Below are 20,828 nucleotides of genomic sequence, written 5' to 3'. Positions count from 1 at the left end.
CCTAAGAGCTTGCTCAAAATGTGAATTCATGGGCCTTGCCTCAGATCATTAATCCAGAATCTCTGGAGGTGCAGTCAAGGAATCAGGACCTTCCAGGCTTTCCAGGTAATTCTTAGACATGTCTAAGTTTGAGAAGCACAACTCTAATGTAATATTTATCTCCCAAGTGGCAATTTGTCTGTCATCATTTTTTCCTTTCTATGCCCTTTATCATCTCCCACATCTAACTCAGTATTCCCTGTCTGGAAATAAGCTAATAGCCATCTCATCTTTTTCAACTAATCAGCCTCCTTATAGCTCTGGCTGAACTTCTTATTAGGACTCATTCATTAATTCAGCAAATATTTCAGTGTCTCAGATAATTTTTCCATTGCAAAAATTTTTGCTGTCCTCCACTGCTTCCTAAACAAGGCAATTATCTTCAAATGCATTTAATTAACCTGAAATGCACCCTCAAACTCAGATTTCTTATAGCTTTTCTTATTTTTCTGCTTGATGCTATACTCCATATAAAAGATGAGAAGGGGACCCAGCCTTGTGGCGTAGTTGGTGAAGCCACTGCCTGCAATACCAGCATCTCATATGTGTGCCAGTTCATGTCCCCATTTTTAATTGGTCCACTTTAAATCCAGCTCCTCGCTAATGGCCCAGGAAATGCAATGGAAAATGGCCCAAGTGTTTAGTCTCCTACCATCCACATGGGAGATGCGGATGAAGCTCCTGGCTTCAGCCTGGCCCAGACGTAGCCAATGTGGCCATCTGGAGAATGATCCCGCAAATGGAAAATATTTTCTCTGTGTGTGTGTGTGTGTGTCTGTATGTCTGTCTCTCTGTATGTCTCTTTAACTCAAATAAATAAATCTTTTTTTATTTTTTAATAAGGGAGCTGGTGCTGTGGCTCACTTGGTTAATCCTCCACCTACGGTGCCAGCATCCCCTATGGGTGCCGGGTTCTAGTCCCAGCTGCTCCTCTTCCAGTCCAGCTCTCTGCTGTGGCCAGGGAGGGCCGTAGAGGATGGCCCAAGTGCTTGGGCCCTGTACCTGCATGGGAGACCAGGAGAAGCACCTGGCTCCTGGCTTCAGATTGGCATAGCTCTGGCCATAGCAGCCATTTGGGGGGTGAACCAATGGAAGGAAGACCTTTCTCTCTCTCTCTGTCTCTCTCTCTCTCTCTCTCTCACTGTCTAACTCTATCTGTCAAATAAAAAAATAAATAAAGGATGATGAGGGAAAAAATAAAAGAAAATCCATTAAATATAAAAGAACTTATCTCTGGATGAGAGTCGATCTTTATCAGCAATATCTGCGCTTCCTCAGCTGATGTTGAATCAATGCCTTGTAGCATAGACATCTCTTAGTGTTTGGTTGCTCAGGGCCAAACTCCTTAGAAATTGATTGGATTTTATCCTACTGGCAAAAGAAAGTGGCATGTATGTGCACTGAAACACATACCAAGGCAGCTTTACACAGTCTTGAAGGAGTTCCTTGAACAGTTGACAGTCACGTAGTACAAGCCCCATTATGAAGCCACATAAATGAAGAACCATAAATACTGTTAAGAAATACTACAGATAGAGTCCCACATTCTTGGAATTGCTAAATGTTAGCAATGTAAGAAGCTTGACTTCCAAATGACCTCTGCCTTATAAATCATAAAACTGGGCTCTACCAAATTAAATATCTTACATTAAATCCAATGCTTTGCCAATAACAGGATGAGATGTTCTGATGCCCATTAAGGATTTTACACTACAGCAGTGATTCTCACTCCTGGATGCCCCCTAACATCATCAGTGGGGCTTTAAGAAAAATCAATATTTAATGTCTCTATCCCAAGACTATAATAACTGATCTATAGTGAGAACTAGTCATTTCATTTTATTTTATCACTTTACTTTTATTTCCCCAAGTAATTATGTCATGTAATAAAGGTTGAGGACATTGCACTGTGCAACAATCCTAATACAACATCACCTGGTAAAATGGCAGACATCATGCCACATCACAGTGTTAGTCCTTTCTGTATTACCATAATAGACTATTGGTATTTTATAAAGAAAAGAAGTTTATTTAGCCCTCAGTTTTGGAGGACAAGCTCAAGGTCAAGTAGCCCCATCTCTTTGGCCTGTAGTGAGGGGGCTCTATGGCTGGAACACAAAATAGTAGAAAAGCAGAAAGTGTAACAGTTACATAGCAAAGGGGCCAAGAATATGGAGTGGTCTTGCTTTATAACAGCCTGCTTTTGTGAGAACTAGCCCATCACATGAGACCAGCATGAGTTCCTTCCAAGGGTAATTTCTCCATTACCTAATTACCTTTCCCAACTCTTAATGTGCCACACTGTGCACTGCTACACAGAGCACTATGCATCTAGCCCATAAATCTTTGGGAGATACAACCGCAGTCTTCACACCAAGGCAAGATCTTGCACAGTAACAGACAAATGCAGTAGATCAGGGATGGAGCTCACATTCTGTATTCATAACAATTCTTCAGGTGATAATGACGGTAAGGATTCAGAAACCACATCTTTCTTGTTTGCTTCCTATGGCCTCCCTCAAAATGAATCACTTCTATCTGAGCAATAAAACATGGAATCATCCATTCCTTTTACCTTACATATTTTATCCACTAATTCAACAAATATCTGGGTTCCTACTATGTGCCAGACACACTGAAAACACTATAAGTTATCTCAATCAACTTCTTTGAAATAACAATCTGAATAAAATCAAGCTATTCAAAAGCAAGAAGCTGGCACAGGCATATAACCTTGAAAATGTGCACATCCCAGGTTGTCTTGGAAATACACAATAAGGCAAAGAGAAGACGTGGTAGAGAATGGAGATTATATAACAGAAAGATAGGAAGGCTAAGCAGCATATACATTAGTCTTTGTTGCTTCAACTTTAGGTTGACAGCAGTAGCAACATCATAGGATTTTTGTGAATCAATAAAAGGACACATTTAACAGTGCTTTGTAAACAGAAATATATTACATCAGTCTCATAAGCTGGCTCTTTACATTGAAATCCTGAGAAAATTTTCCAAAAGATTAACTTCTCATTTATGTGTAATTCCTCACAAATAAGTTCTGCAAATATTTTTTTTACCACTTAACAGCTTTGTGAATTTAGCATAATTTTTTAAATAGTGGAGGAAAAATCAATAATGACAAAGCTACTATATCTTTCTGTACAATAAAGCATTCATAACTAAATACTCAGATTAGATATGCAGATCTTTAAGCATATGAGTTTTAAATGAGTTCTTTTTACTTTTTAGAGAAGCTATAATGACTTCAAAGCAGTAAGGAGACGTAATAAAATATGCAAAGCCCTACCATTTAGACAGTTACCAAATACATACTTATGAAAAGATCATCTCTCTCAACTAAGGCACATGTATCCTATTAAGAAAAACCCTTCACAAGTGGTTTATTTACATCTCATTCTTATGAAGAAAAGAGGATTGCCATCACACCCATCAAAAAACAGGATGTGTCTTGTTCAATGGATCCTACAGATTTGGCATGATTATAACGTACTCCTGAGTTGAGAAATTCTCCAACATGCAAAATTTATCTAAAACCGTAGCAAGTTTAGGTCATTTCCCCTTTCTGTAGCCTTAGCGCCAAAAAGCAAAACTTGAAGGAAATCTTTTAAAACAGTCAAGTTTAAGTAAAAGCTAACTTTGTTTGTTCACACAGGATTTCACATTTGTGCTTATTTTTCACCCCTATGCATACTTTGAGTGTCTTTGTCCACTTTTCTTCAAAAATAAACTTGGAGTTTAGCTCGTCTAAAAAAAATGCAAACAGCACACATTTTAATGTCTATCAGGGTTTTGGTGAAAGCCAACTGCTATTTTGCAATTTCCATTGAGGGCATGTGGGTCCTTTTATTTTTTTTTTAAGATTTTCATGTTTAGCCTTTATGCTTTGATGAAATCAATACTGTTCTGCTGTGTGATTAAAAAAAAATACTGCTGACAAGTAAATGTTTCATTCTCTCTTCTTTGAAATAGTCTCAAAATAAGCAAGCAAACAGTATCTGAAAAATTGAAAAACTAGGAAGAAGCAGCCTGCAAAAGACAGGTGGCAATCAAAATCATCCATATCACTGTACTATGATTAGCTTGAGAGCCATAATGTTTATGAACAAGAAACATATTTTTGCGACTAATCAAATTTAAATATTCTAGAGACTTGGAATTACAAACATTTGCTTCTCTGCCTGCCAGGGGGCAAATACAGGCAGCAGCTAGAGAATAATTAGCAGAAATATGACGACAGGGAGTCACATCAAACATTATTAGTTAAAATGACAGAAATGCAAAATGTGAAAACTCAATATATGGCCAGCAAAGCATAAATGAAAAAGATTTCCTAAAAGGTTAGACTGTAACTTGAGGAAGTTTAATCTAGAAATAATTTCTTTTTAACAAATCATTTCAACATATATCATACCCAGTGCATCTTCCTAGGTCAGAATAAATTGTCCCTTTCCTGTGATGGTGAATCATAATAGTTCTACAACATGGCTTAAAATCCACTTAGGTAACAAATGATTTGAAGTAATGAATTCTAGATTTCTTCCTTTTGCCATCCATTACTTTGAAGAGGGAAAATCATAAGCACTGGTAGTTTCATATTGCATATTGCCTTCTCTGATACTCAGACACAACAGGTGCTCAGGAAAGCAAATTGGCAACGACATCTTTGTGCTTCCTAGAATTGTGCCTTTTAAAACTGATGAAAAAGAGTGAGTCCTTAGGACAATGATTGGTCATTCATTGACGTGATACTTTGATAGGAAAGAATTAAGAAGTCTATCTTCATACACATACACACAAAATGTCTTTCCTAATTAATCTCTACTAGTCATGGGTACAAGCAGTCCTTTGGGTTATATAGAATTAACAGTGAGTCTACTATCTACCAATGGCCATAAGTAACATCTTCTACTGAAGTAGATCACTGGCCTAGTAGTTAAGATGTTGCAAAAATCTGGGGAATGAACCAGTGGATGGGAATCTCAATCTCTCTCTCTCTCTCTCTCTCTCATAAATAATTTTTAAAAATTCCTTTATTCACTGAATGAGAACAAAATCTCTGGGATTTCATCCAGCTCTATCTCATTAGTTTACAGGTATAGATTAGTATAATAACCTTAGTAAGTTTCACTTTAGTTCAATACTATCCCTAAGATTGCAAATTAGAAAACAAGATGTTGATAGAATGCAGAAGCGATCAAGACACAGGCAGAGAAGTAACAATTCACCTGTGAGAGCCAGAGACAATGGAGATGGTATCAGGTGTGCCTGGGGGTACATGGAAAGGTATAGGGTATAAATGTGGAGTTGGGAACAAGGAGAAATTCCTATTCATTTAATAATATTTCACAGGACAAGCCCTTTAGGGTACCATTCTGTAAAAGGGGGAGAATATCCCAGCTTATCTATCCACTGAGGGAAAGAACATTAAAGAAAAAGAGATTCTCTTGCCATTTACAATAAGCATATATTGAAGCATCCATGACTTCTCAAATTTGTAAGTACTTTTATAACTAAACTCCTCCTAAGATATCTAATTCACACCTGAAAAAAATTATGCTAACTCTTCAAATACTTAATGAGTCTGAGAATATTGAACTTACTAAATACACAAAATTTTCTTCAGTTGAAAATAATCACATTTTTATTCTCTCATTCATTTCTAGCTGTAAACCCCAACAAAGAGCCCCATGCCCAATGCTCTGCTTCAGTTATTACAATACACTGATCAGTTGTGGAAGGAGAGAAGATGCTCACTGAGAGCCAACACTGATTGGTCAGATAGGCTATGCAGGAGATGCTTTGATTGCATCACCAACGTGATCACATTCAGGCCTCAACAAAGTCAAGTCATATCAAGTACTCTTACAGATGCCTTGTGCTTGTTGAATCTGTAAATGCTGCTCCATAGTCTATTTTATGCAGATCATGAAACACTTTAGGTGACTTTATTCTTACCTACCAGCTCTATGCTCAGTTGAGAGTTAGGGAAATTGACTACTGATGGAGAGATCTTCTGGGGTCTTAATTTTTAACTAGTGCTCCATGAAATCCTCACCTTCCAATTTTCCATGAGATAGGGTTTGCTACTGTCACCGTGTTAAATCTTTGAGGAAAATGTTCAGTTCTAATTCTTTCAGTCTCCAACTGATCAAACTGATACCTTAAGTACAGAACCATCACATTTTGCATTTCTAAGCCGGTTTTCCTTCCCTGAAAAAGGAAGCTGCCAATTCTTCCCTGGCAGGACTTCTCTACCTGCATGATATTTCAGCTTTCTCCTTAGGGTATCAACCTTTTCGCCCCCATATCTCTGTGTCTCTGTCCTCAACACTACAATTTGTGTATTATTCTCCAAACTACAGCATAAACTGGGATTTTTACATAAGTCTCTGGCCACAGGGGGAAAGAGAACAAGCAAAGTTCAAATCGAGAAAAGACCACCCTCATTGAGCAGAAATTACTCATTCTCTGATTGTTACCAAAAGTACCGACTCTGGTTGTAGTTGCCTAGTGTTTACTCTTTAATTACATTATGCTCATTATCTTGCAGTCCAGAAGAGCACTAATGAGACCAGAAAACACAGGCAAATTTACAAGTAATGCCTGCATTTTAGTCTAATTAATGACTAATTTCCTACATCTAGAGGTGAAAGTAAGAGCAGAGTCTTTTCCTCTAATGGCTCCTTACTTAGAAAACATAGATTAATAAAGAAAAAGCAAGCATTTACACTTCTTTCATTCCTAGTTTGAGAAGGGAGGTAGGGAGGAGTTCCCATTGCAACAGCACCCTGAAACCAGCTTGGGTAGTCCATGTTCTCCCTTGGGAGACTTTCCTAACAAAAAGTTACATAAGAAATAGAGACAATTCTAAAATGCCTCTAAGGCAAATGGCATTTATATTCAACTCTCCCTCAAAGGTTTTCTAGAATAGAGGATTCAAATTTCTTCTACCAGGGCAGCCCCCTACCATAGTGTTCAAGTCTCTGCTGTGACCATGCCATCCAACATTGGAACGCCTGGGTTTGAGTTTCAACCTTGGTCTCATTCAGCTTTCTGTTAATGAACACTCTTGGAGGTAGCAGAAGATGGCTGAAGCACTTGGGGTTCTGTCACCCATGTATGAGACCTGGATTGAGTTCTGAGTTCCAAGCTTCAACCTGGTCCAGTCCTAATTATTGCATGGATTCCAGGAGTGGATCAGTGGATAGGAGATCAAGCTCTCTCTTTTTCGTTCTTTCTCTCAAATAAAAGGGAAATAAATAAATTATTTTTTTAATTTTGATTTCTTTCCCCAGCTACATCTGTCCTTTCATTGAAGATTTGTATCTTTTGGGATAAGTACTGAATCAGAAATAGGTTTATTAAGGAATATCTAACTAATATAAAATAATTAATATTTTAATAACTTACATATTATTTATCACTTTTAACTTATTTTCAAGCAAAATTCAATACTCCATGCACCCTCACTATTGGGAAAAGCAACTCTTATCCATGTTCTATTGATAAAGATTTTATTTACAGTTACTAGATTGATAATTATACTGATAACTATTCACACAATTTCAATTTCAATATGAAATTTCATATCACTCTTTTTTTAAGATTTTATTTATTTATTTATTTGTCAGGTAGAGTTACAGACAGTGAGAGAGAGAGACAGAAAGAAAGGTCTTCCTTCCTTTGGTTCACCCTCCAAATGACCGCAATGGCCGGAGGCTGCACCAATCTGAAGCCAGGAGCCAGGTGCTTCCTCCCAGTCTCCCATGCAGGTGCAGGGGCCCAAGTACTTGGGCCATCCTCCACTGCCCTCCTGGGCCACAGCAGAGAGCTGGCCCGGAAGAGGAGCAACTGGGACTAGAACCGGCACCCATATCAGAAGCCAGCGCCACAGGCAGAAGATTAACCTAGTGCGCCACGGCGCCGGCCCCTCCATATCACTCTTGACCTCTGAGAAGAATTACTGGATCAGCCAAAAAAACCAATGGAATTTTTCACAAGTCAAAGTAGATTTTCTGATTTTCAAATTCAAATCACAAGTTTGACCTCATAACATCATGCTATCACAAGTGAGTTAAAGTCTCTCAGCTCTATGTTCTCTTTTGTCAAACTCTATACATGTAAATATTTACATTAAGCGAAGTTGAGGGCTCACTCAAAGTGTTTCCATGAGAGTCTGATTCAAGTAGAAGCACTGAGCCTCTTTCATTTTGCTTAGTATTCTGTATGGTAAGCTTTAATTTCCATGTCAGCCACCTACTACAGGACTCTGACTTCACTAAGGACGAAAATAGTCTTACTCTTTTCTCTCTGTGTGAATCTATGTGGCCCAATAACACTTGTTAAGTGAATGAGCCTATCAATCAATCAGTCAAGGGGGAACAAAGACCTATCTTCCCTATAGAAATCCTCTCATGTTCAGAGTACACAACTACAAAACCAGATCTGTAGCTAACAACTTGAACTCCTGTATCATACTGAAGAGTCTCTTTGAATGGAGGGGCTGTCTGTGTGGAACAGCAATATATTAGCTAAATCCATTTCATCATTAAGTATTTAATTATCCATTACTATCTACTCATTTAGAAATGTACTAATCTTACTGATTGTACTACAATTAGGAAAGATTTCAGATTCATAAAGGAAAATGGGGAGAAACTGGAGGTTTTAAAAAGTAACTAGCATTTTATACAAACCACACAAACCTCTGAGTCCTATTAAATTCACCGATAAGCAATCTTGGAAAAACATTCTCCTGTAATGGCTAACTGGGCTCTTTCAGCAAAGCAAATTGTTTTTTCTTGGCAAATGTCCCACAAGCAATAGGCAGCAAGAAATTGTTTGTTCTACACATACAAGTTCTCATGTGTATCTGCAGTTCTAAAGCCAAATTTGGTTCTATCTCAAAAGCCATTTTTACTGCAAAGAAAACTGCCATGGGCTTTACCAGGATAGCTAGCTGATCTTCAGCAGGAGCTCCAGAATCCGCGGGATGAAGTCCCACGTGTTCCTACAACCAGAATAAGAAATCATTCTGTCCATTTGGCTAAAGATTCCTATCCATTGTCTCACCCTTTCTCCCTGCCAGGAATTCTAGTTTAGTCAAGGACATCTTGTCGGCTTGGAGCACACAGAAGACATTATGCCTTTCCTTCAGTAACATAAACCTAAAATAGCCTAAATTGAAAAACAGAAAATAATATCAAATAAAAAGAAAATTAGATGAAGCGTGCACTGGTGTATTGTATTGCATCATTGGAAGGCTTGCAGTGGCCAAGACAGTTGAGATCCGCTGGAAAAGATCAGTGAAGACCAAGAATTTGAAGTAGTGTTTTCAATGAGAGAGAAACATCTGAAGGTACTTCAAAAGTTCATGGAAAATCGAATTAAAAGATAATTTTATTTTGATGCAAGCAATTTAAAATTCATGATACAAGGACCCCATGGAATGTTCATAAAATATGTCTTACGAAAACTTATGTTTCGATGACACTCAGCTGGATTACTGGAATGTAAGAAGCCATTTGAAGGGAAAATGGGGGTTCAAAGTGACAATTTTTCAGAGAGGAACGTGAACACAGATGAGGAAGCTTCTGAAAGTATTCCTGAATAGCTGTGGGTAAATACTAGGGTTATATGTACATGCACATGCATGCGTGTGTTTTGGCTGGAAGTGTGCAGTGTGTGTTTCAAGAGCCTATTGGCCATATGACATGACTTTGTTGTTTGAGAGGTAAGAAATAGTCTTCAGCAAGGTGGGCATTCGGCATAGCAGTTAAGATGCTCACATTCATATTAGAGTGCCTGATTTGAGTCGTAGCTGCTCCACTTCCAATCCAGCAACCTACTAATGTGCACCTTGGAAGGCAACAGGTGATGGTTCAAGTACCTGGTTCCCTGCCACCCATGTGGAAGGCCTAGACTGAGTCTGAGCTCCTGGTTTCAGCCTGGCCCAGCCCCGGCTGTTGTGGGCATTTGGGGAGTGAATGATTAGATGGAAGATCTCTCTCTGTCTCCTTGTCTCTTTTTCGGTATTTCTCTCTCTGTGTGTGTATGTGTGTGTGCATGTGTCTTTCAAAATAAAATGAAAATAAATAAAATTTTAAAAAAGAAACGGTCTTCAGCTAATCAAGACTTAAATAATTATGAGCATCCTATTACTTTTTTATTTATTAATATATAGAGCTCAGATTTCATGAATTCCACTGATACAATTTCAAGAAGACAACAGCTTTATCTAAAGCTGACTCCTTTGTCTGCCTTATGCGTAGAAAATAATACGTCAACAAAGAGGGAATGAGTGTTGAGGAAGGGGTTAAAAGGAAGGGAAGCTGGCCACTAGGATCTGTGTCCCTGCTCAGTAATGGTCCCATGAGAGTTCACCAGACAGGAAGTGTACACAGAAGTTTGACGTTTCATGTCAAGCTGTCGTTTTCTGCTGACATCCATCAAACTACAGTATTCCATCACTTATACATTCCTTTGCTTTTTCTATGTCAGAAATGATACTCATACTTTCTAGAAAAGATTGATTTATTGACTTAGTCTATTAAATGTAGGTTTATGCGGTGATAAGGCAAGAAAAATGAGAACCAGATTGTCACACTGTTGTCAATAATTCCTGCCAAGGAACAGGGCGAATTACAAAAATATTTTTTCAGGTTCAAAAGATGCTAACATTTCCTTTTTATGAGCCTTCACTGTATTGTAATGTGTTTGCGATATTTGCTTGCAATATTTTGTTTTAAGACATGTGGATGGAAAAACAAAGACAGAAAATATGTTCAAATAATAAAAGTGAGAATATTACCACTTTGAAGTTAATGAATCTAAGTGACAACAAAGCATACAGGTAAAATGTGGTTATAATGTTTGCTGATGCTTTTTCTATTTGTTGTATTTTGCTATTTCTAGGTGTCCTGGATTTGCCAAATTCCCTACTCAAATGTTCAGCATCATGGAGATACAAATTTTCTCTCAATGAAAGGAATCATTATAAAAAAAATTGAATTTATTTGTAATTGATTTTGAGACTCAAACCTAGTATTTGTACTTATGAATACATTTTATTGTCAATTCATATTACCCTTATATTATAAGCTTGGGGTGGAAATTGCACAAAGTTAATGCCCTGAATTTACAGAATTTTTAAGAGTTCACTGCTATACAATGTAATATCTATGAGACAGATCACAGTTTCAACCCAGCTACATAAGCAGTTTGTAAATGCAATAGAATCAAATTTGGTATTGGAAGAAACTGCAACATTTTGGAATATGTCCATAGTTAAAGGAGGGGAAGAAAAAATTCAACATTCCGTGAGCTATATGTAGCAATAAGGAATGTTTAAATGTGGAAAAATTCCAAGGAATGAAATCAGAATTGAGAAAAAAAAGTAAGAAAAATAATGCTAAAATATCTTCAAAAGCAAGTTAAACCTCTACGGGAGTCTATAATGTCTAGCTTGCATCGTTGGCAAAACCCAGCATCCCACATGCCATCAATCCCTTTCCTGGGAAGCATAGCTGATTACTACATTTACTTAGTATTTTCTTCATATGAACAATACTTCCATCTTACAATGGAAGATATGCAAATACAGAATAAAGCGCTTGGAGATGCCCTTACTATTCTAAAGATATTAAAGAGTCCCACGTAGCAAGTGCTGTGGAAGTATTCCTTAGGCCTGTGTCTTTCAGTGAATCAGACTACTACAGTCCTACTCACCTGCTTTATCACTGCAGACCAATTAAACACTCCAGAACACAGGGCTAGGGAAAGAATGTGTATGAAGAACATACTACTGTTTGAGTTGCCACAGCAAGACCTTTGCCCAAGCCCAAGAAGGAGAAGCGAGGAGGACTGGGGTCTGAGTCCTGTGGCTGGCCTTTGGGGTCAGCACTCCTGAAGCTCCAGGCACTACACACTTTCTCAGTTACAATTCTACTCCTGACTCCAGCGACAACTAGGTGCATTCTCCTGCCACCAGGCATTCCCTGTTTAACCAGAGCTTCCAAATAGGTAGGGGGGAGTCCAAACTACTACTCTTTTCAGTCCATGAAAAGAGCAGAAATACCGAGAGGTTATCATAGTAACTGTTTTTAAAGCAACAACACAAACCTCTGATGCTTTACAACAGTGTACTCTCAGAGTCCTGTCTCATACCGCAGCTTGGTCCTGCATAATTAACAGCATCACCTTAGACTGCTGAGAGAATGCAATATTGGTTCAAAATGCTGCTGGTTTGGGTTCTGATCACCTGGCTGACGTCTAATCAAGTAGCTGAAACCAACTTAGGAGCAAATTACTGAAATTCTCTGTACTTCAGTTTCTTCATCTGTATAATGGGGTAAAATGATATCTACCTAGCATCATTGTTGTGAAGGTCATTTATATTCTAGGAGTGCTTAGAGCAGCACATGCTAAGTAAATGTTGGTAACTAAATCCACACGGTGAGCTACTGGGTGTTGAAGCATCACGTCTCTGTGTTTTCCTTCTTTCTTTGTTTGCTTGTGACCTTAAATGGCCAGGACTGCTAGATTCAGGCCTCAGGCCTCGAGCAATACTCTCGGGACACGAGCAGTCAAACACGCCACAGAGGGCACAGTTCTATTTCATGAGACTTCTACTACAGCCTCGCTGTGTAATTTCATCCAACTCCTTTTCTTTTGTTAGTTGCTCCAACTGTGAAGTAATTTGAGATTTTCTAAAAGGCCCTTAGAACAAAAACAGATACATTGGTTTCTAGACATCCAAAGCATTCTTTTATTAAGAAGGTTTCTTTATTTTCTTTGTTTATTCACTCATTCATTTATATTATTCAAAAGACAGAGTGAAAGAGAGGGAGAGAGAATCTTCCATGCACTGGTTCATTCCCCAGATGGCTGCAATGGCTGAGGCTGGGCCAGGCCAAAGCCAGGAGCTTCAGATCTCCCAGGGGGGTTCAGGCGCCCAAGGACTTCAGCCATCTTCCACTGCTTTCTCAGGTACATTAGCAGGGATCTGGATTGGAAGCGGAGCAGCTGAGACTTGAACCTGTGCCCATATGGGATCCTGCCATTGCAGATGGCAGTTTAACCCAATACACTATCACACTAGCTATCACACTAGCCCCTTTACTGCTGAAAACTCTTAATGATAGCTTTGAAAATAATTTAGAAACAGTAGATTTTGAAACAAAAGACACTGTTTCAGGTACTATTGTATATCATTATATAAATCTACCATTTCTTAACAGCCTGGTCTTCAGTTGCCAACTTATATGTATAAATCTTTGACTATCTTGTCCAAGCTAAAGCAAAAGTCTATTAATGAAGACATTGAATCAGTCTAATGTTTAAAACACCTAAACTAATTTTGTTGCTGAATAAAAAAGACATATTAAGAATTAAGAGAATTTCTCCTGACAGCCAGGTTCTGGAATTATGTTTTGGTTGTGTAGTTTGCTCAGAATTAAGAACAACAGAAAAAAAAATAAGAAAGGTCAAGTTAATATCCTAACAGGTAGAATTTTAACCTTGAACTTAGAAAGAAAGCCTTTACACATTGCCAAGGAATGTGATGTAGATAGTTAATGGTTGATGCCATGTGTCTGCAAAACAAGCCCCCAGTCTCCTAAACACATTTCAGGGAAAAAGAAACTTGAATTCCAACAGTGGTTGACCGGAGCATCAGCAACATGCCTTCCCTTATAAATGCCCAAGAGTTACAGATCAACCTTTAACAAGAGAAAAAGTGTGAAACTTGAATCACTTGGATTCTTTTTTTAATGCAGGATATAAATCACAGATTGCAAGAAAAATATCATCAATATTACACACCAGAGAACCGATAGCTCAGCAGAACTAAGTACACATGTAAACAAAGACTTTGTCATCCGGTGTAAGGACACGTTTTAGTTTTATAGTCCAACTGATAAAAGAAAAATGGTCCTTCTATCTTAAAAGCTTTATCAAAAACAATCATCCTCTGAAATCCCCAATAAAGGCCTCCAGCAAAAACCTTGGTTTTTTTTTTTACTCAATACACTAAAATAGAAGAGACTGAGAAAATGGAAAATGATAGCGAAAGGATGCACAAAAAGAATTTAACTATTTTCCATGACCTTACTAGTCATCTATGCACTGACAGAATAGCAAATATTAACATTTAAATTTTGATAGATTCACCAACAAATTGAAAGCTTCCACTCAAAACTCACAGGAAAAGCCAGCAACAGCAATGTGTTTCTTGTCCTTAATACAAAGATCAAATTCCTGAAATCTCTTTTGCATCTGTTCTTCAACACAGTATGCTTGTGAAGTATTTTTCCTGCTTTATCTCAGGAAGAATGGAAAAAGAGAACTCCTCACTACTTTACATGAAAATGATCAAAAATGCAAAGGATCCCATATTTTCACACAGGATAGTATTATATACAATATATATATATATATATATATATATTATTAGGAGCAAGATAAAATACAACATGCAGTGAAAAGTCTACTTTTTATTCCTTTTCTGTTGTTGAATACAAAAGCCTTGCTTTCTTTCTCCTGACTTGCCTATCCAACACATTTTGCTTCTGTCCTCCTGTGACAAAACATCTTGAGCACATATCTTCCTTTTCCTAGAAAATCCAGTATCTGTAGGCCCCTGCCACCCACTTGAGGGAGACCCAGATTGAGTTCCAAGCACCTGACCCACATCTGGCTGTTATCAGACATTTGTGAAGTCAACCAGCAGATGGAACATATCTCTCCATCTCCTCTCTCTCTCTTTCAAATATAATAAAAATAAATAAGAAAAAAATTAAAAGAAAATACTATATCCCATTTCTCTTTTCTACATAAAAAATATATATTTCCTCATGGGAAACAGATTCTACCACCAACCCTATGTCCTAGCTCGTTCCCAGCATTTAAAAGATTACCTGTGGATAAGTAGAAAGGAGCAAGAGAGACTTGATAGTTATTGTTCCCAAAATTGCTGCCCAACTGCCAAGTCTACATACATTAAAATTGGAAAGCGCAGGTGTTGGGCATTATTTATCAATGGGAAGAGATCAATAGCTACTCAGAAAATATTAAACTTAGCTAAAGGCAAATACATTGAAATCTTGTGAGAATGACTGAGACTCATTCATTTGCAACAGAATGAAGCATCTCTGTAGTAAGGAAGAGACAGTGGAATGGACAGTTGCACCTTTCTGAGTTGGAAGATGAAAATGACTAGAAATCTCAACAGAGTTCATTCCTTGAACCTACTATATTGATAGGTAATAATGTGTATCCATTGTGCTCCCAATTCCTTGGAAGCAGCCATTAGCACTTCCTCCACGGTGTCCTTGCTTCCTTTTCTTTCTCCCTTTCCTCTCTCTCTCCCTCCCTCTCTTTCTCTCTCTTCCTTATGATCTTTAGTCATGTTTGGAAATAGTTTTCATAATGTTTAGACTATTTTCCTCACATTGTCACCAGCTCATTACCACAGAATTACACTTCACAAACAAGAGCTGGCTGGAGAGCCAACTTGGCTTTACTGTCTAAGGGAATTATTAAAAGGGTGAATTTTGTTCTTTTTGTAAAGCCAAGCACAATCTGATTAGCAGGCAGGCAGGGCCACTGTCCATCGCTCCCTTCCATGCTGTCTCATGGCCTTTCATTCCCTAGGGTGATTCACTGAGGGAGTATGGAACAACAGTGTTGTTTTCCTACTTGGAACCAAGACCCCATGTGCTTTGTTGCAAGAACACATCCTTCACAGCTTTTCGGCAATCAGCTTTGCAGTTTCTGCTGCTGTTCTATGCATGAACAACTGGAAGTCTGCATTTCACAATGATGATAAGCCTTGAACTTACACACACACACATACACACACATACTTGGGTCAAGGATAGCTAATATAGCCTCTTGTACTAAGAAAAGTTAAATGTAATTTTCATTGTAGTAATTACATTGAAGTACAGCTTTTTTTTATTTAGCATATAGAAATATATTCATCTAAGTCATGATTTTTTTGACATTGTGCTGCTTTCCTGTTTGTATAACTTAGATTAGAAAAAATTAAGAAAAAAAAAAAAAGAAAGAAAAAAAAATGAAAATCCAGAAAGTGCTAGGTAAACCACAGGTGGAACATGAAGAAATGATAAAGGTGGAAGGAGAAGGATATATCGGTCACCCTGATCGAATCCTTACACATTGCATGCACGTATTGAAATGTCACCATGTACCCCACACATAGGTACAATTACTATGCATCAGTTTCAAAAGAGGAGCAGGGGGCTCCAGATCGGAAGCTGCTAGGAACTGCCTGTTCCCCAAATCAGAGTGCCTGTGTTCTAGTCTCAGCTCCACACCTGATTCCAACTCTCTGCTAATGCACACGCTGGGAGGTAGCAGGTGACAGCTCAGCCCATTGGGTCTCTGCCATTCATTGCAGGAGACCCAGATGGCTTCCACCTGACCCAGTCCTGGCGGAACAGGGCATTTGAAAAGTAAATAAGGAGATGGAAGATTTTTACCTGCCTGCCATTCAAATGAAATACAATTTTGAAAAATAATAAAATATTTTTTCTTATCCATTGTGTCCCAGGCTTCTTTATCTAAAAACAAAGTGATGTGGGGACGACACTCAAGAGTATCATTGAATTTCACCTTTCCTCCACTCAGTTCCCCCAAAATTCCTTACCCTACCCTCGTGTTTCCAACTCCTTCCTTCCTTAGTGAATGAAGAACTTAATTCCATGCGCAGGTTCTCTGGCGTAGACCCCAGGTTCTCTTTCCCTAGTGTCTCCCCTGACCCACACTCCCCATTCCTGGAAAGGGCCGGCAGTACTGGTTGTTCGTCTGGGCAAGCACGGAGCGGAGACCCGCACAGAGTAGCCACGTGAGGGCTGCCAGAGCCCGGGGTACGGAAACGGGGCCACGGCGCCAGAGGAAAAGATCCAGGTCCCCGTGAGAGGGGAGATCCGGCAGCCCCCACATCCCCACGCTGGGAATTGACAGTGATCGCTCGTTTGTCCGGAGCCGGGTGCAGAACCACACTCGTCTTTCTCTGACCCCAGCTGCTGGCCGAGCTGTGACAGCGTGGGTTCCGCGCACTGCAGGAACATACTCTTCAAGCAGTGCTCTCGCTCCCTTCGCTTTCTCTTCCGGCCCTGCACCAGGGCCTCTGCTTTGCAAATCCCCTTAAGGTCAGCTCCTTCCGCCCACTTCTGCAGCAAGGGGCCGCAGCTTGCACACGTTCTAGAAACTCTGCTGCAGGCCTCCAATCCGCAGAGGCTCCTCTCGCTGAACATTCTTCCAAAGAGAGCCCCCGGGCTGAGGCCCACCATCGGCCTAGGTGTATCCCACAGTCATCTTCTTTTGCTTCACGAGCTTAGCAAACTGTTGGAGTTCTTCCGTGGAGCTATGATGTGCTGAGACTCCTTGGGGTTCTTGCGGCTTCCTCTTCTCCAGCTTCACAGCACCAGACCGGGTAGAGCAGAGCTCAGGGGAGGCACCTGCTGGCCCCCCGGGGCTGAGAGGTCTCCAGGCTGCCTTAAGACAGGAGACTCACGCCAGCTGCGAAGCACATTGCGCCACCCCTCGACAGAAGGCACACCACTGTGGGACACACGGGAATCCGCTACACTTCCAAGTCCAGCCCAACCCCCCCGCCAATTGCCAGCCCACCAGGAAGGTCTTGGAGGCTCAGCCAGGTTCGAGTGCCCTCCTGGCCCATCACTACCACCGCCTGGTGGGGGCAAGAAGGCAAGTCTGAAGCCCTGTGTCCCGCCAAGGGAAAGGAGGGCTCCCCAAGCCTCTTCTTATCCAGCTCTCTGCTGTGGCCTGGGAAAGCAATGGAGGATGGCCCAAGTGCTTGGGTCCCTGCACCAGCACGGGAGACACAGAAGAAGCTCCTGGCCCCTGGCCGTTTGAGGAGTGAACCAGCAGATGGAATATATTCTCTCTCTCTCTCTCTCTCTCTCTCTCTCTCTCTTCGTATGTGTATGTATGTACCTTTCAAAGGAATAAATAAAATCTTTTTTTAAAATGTTAAAATTTTTAAATAATTGGTGGAGGTATGAGAATACTATAAAATGAAATATTAAGTGAGTGCTCTATGTTTGGAAAATCATTCGATGAGAAACTCTTCTTTCTGCTCATAAACTTAGCAGAGCACAATCAGGACTCAAAGGTAGAAAACTGAGTACTACAAAGTTTATAAGGGCCTTGTATGTTTCTGAAGTGCTGTCAGTGATCTTTTATTGTTTGAACATTTTGTTGGTTTGTAAAGATTTATTCTATTTATTTGAAAGGCAAAATTACAGAAAGTGGGGGGAGAGTCTTCCATCTGCTGGTTCACTCTCGAGACCAAATGGCCCCAATGGTTATGGCCGGGCCAGGCCAAAGCCAGGAGCTTCATCTGGTTCTCTCGTGTGGTTGCAGGGTCCCAAGCACTCTGGCCATCTTCTGCTGCTTTCCCAGGCATACTGTTGGGGAAGTAGAAGGGATGTGGAGCAGGTCTCTCTGTAACTCTGCCTTTCAAATAAATAAACAATAATAAAAAGAAGTGGAGCAGCCAGAACTTGAACCAAAAGTGGTAGGCACCTGTTATGCCACAAGACTGGCCAGTGATTTTGACAAGAAACCAAGGTCATCGGTGGTTGAAGGAAAAAAAGAAAAAAAAGAAAGCTACAGACTATTAAATCTGTTGAACCCAACTCAAAGAATTTTATCAGTAAATTAGGAGGTATTGTTGTTTTGTGTGTGTGTTTTGTTTGTTTGTTTGTTTGTTCCTTTTCAATTTTTCTTGAAAAACACATATGTGGTTATATTATTACCTTTTCTGTTTTATATTCTGTTGGTTCTATCCGATATGCAAAAAGGAATTTCTAGTTTTGCCTCACGTCTCCCATGGAATTCTCATTATAAAGAGAAAGAGGACATATATCTTGTTCACAAACATGGCGTCGATTATTATGTGGTGTCTTTTCCACAAGGTGTTATGGACATGTTGGGCTATAAGTCAGAGCAGGCAGGCCGGAAGTGAGAACAGGAAAGAAGATGACCTAACTGAGCATTTCCACAGACCCGTGGTCATTAGAATCGTGGTGTGCAGAGGTACCCTTCCCTCTTTCCCATTATCTACAAACCTTGGTCACAGGTGGCCACACCTAGAAACCCAGAGGACAAACTTAATTACCAATCACCTTTTTTCTAAATTAACTCCCTCTCTGAATAATTAACAGAATATTTTTCCTCCTCACTCATTCCCAGACTTCATTAGCAATTCCTTCTCCTGGGCTCCATTTATTATGAATTGCAAAAGTTTGACCAGACATCTGCTCTCTTAGGAGTGTTAAAGCTTCCATGTCTAATGTTCCTTCCAGAAAAGGCAAGGAACTTACATGCTCTTGACTTCCGTGATGAAAGTGCATGGGCAATTTAAAATACACATTTCCAAGAATGCACGATAGCATAAGTGAACTAAATGTGCCTTAAAATCCTGAATCAAGCCAGTAGGTTATACAGCTCACTCCCCCACCCCCCATATCTGTGAGTTGGGGTCTGGCTTTGGCTACTGACCAATGAGGCGTTGATTATGTTATCAAACATGGAGGTCGAAATTCCCATGGTTGGCATCAGAACAATGACCGAGATATCACTGATAATTGGCTATTCCCAGACTAGACGAAGCCAGGATGGAAATATGGCCAGGGATGCTTCTTTTTTTGCTGAGGTCACACACACCCAATAAAAGGTGAAGTCCAATTAAAAATTACCTTGTATTTTTGCCTTGGCTCTTTTGCACAGTTTTTATTCATGTCTCATTTGCTATACCTTAATAAAGATACCAGTTACATTTGGAATAGGCTTTTGTCAGATTGCCAACATCTTGAAATCTTAGAAACCCACTGCAAATGTGAGCACAGACTGAGTAACCTGGCAGCTGGCCAAGCACTGAATATCTTAAAGACAAGAGTAGTCAGCCATCCCATTTAATGTTTTGATTCTGTGCTCAAATAAAAAAAGACTGGACTAGATAACCTTCCAACTCGAAGATACCATGACTCTATTTTTCAAATATCCTCATCGTCCAAGTATTCTATAAACAAATGTTCTACAATAGAAATTCTAAAATTGCCATGCTTTGCTGTGTTTGCCTCTCCCTCTCCTCTTACTTTTTTTTTTCCTTTTCCACTCATCCCACCCCCAAATATGGTGCAATACAAATTCCTTCACCAAAGCTCCAGAGTTGTTAGTTATTATAATACATGTTTTTAAATTCTCCACCCGCTGATGAAAACAAGTGATACGAAATGCTGGAGAAACCTCAGGGGCATTCCAAGCATTTATGGACAAAAAGTCAAGACTGTGGTATTTCCCTTCCAAATGCATGTGAACTGAATCAAAGGGACAAGACTTTATACTTAAAGTCTCAGAAATGAAGTGGATACATGCTGTCCCTGGCAATCCCAAGTATGACAGCTGTGAAATAATGTAAATCTATCCAGTCCTTTCCCTCTCCCTTGGTCATGCCTCTGGTGCAGGCCCTATTATGTTATCTATACCACTAAACAGGCTGCTTTTAGTTGCATTTTCTTTGATGTTCCTACATATTTCTATAATAGGACACTTCTTAGTAGTATTATTGAAATGTTGGGAGGATAATTATTTATTGAGATGAAGGGCCCTGTGCATTGAAGAATTGTTTAGCTTACTGTCTAGACTGTAACAGATGCCGGTAGCACCCCAAAGTTGAAGCAACCAAAACTGTCAGCAGACATTACAAAATGTGCCCTAGG

The 20,828-nt window shown here is 39.6% G+C and overlaps 1 pseudogene; it reads right to left on the bottom strand.

The window, feature by feature from the left end:
* The window catches only part of LOC133756676 (POU domain, class 5, transcription factor 1-like), a 67,751-nt pseudogene that overhangs the window by 34,758 nt on the left and 12,165 nt on the right, over positions 1 to 20,828 (bottom strand).

Source organism: Lepus europaeus, chromosome 3 (genome assembly GCF_033115175.1).
Source record: "Lepus europaeus isolate LE1 chromosome 3, mLepTim1.pri, whole genome shotgun sequence".
NCBI classification, from domain to species: domain Eukaryota; kingdom Metazoa; phylum Chordata; class Mammalia; order Lagomorpha; family Leporidae; genus Lepus; species Lepus europaeus.
This window is presented reverse-complemented; position numbering and strand designations above follow the sequence as displayed.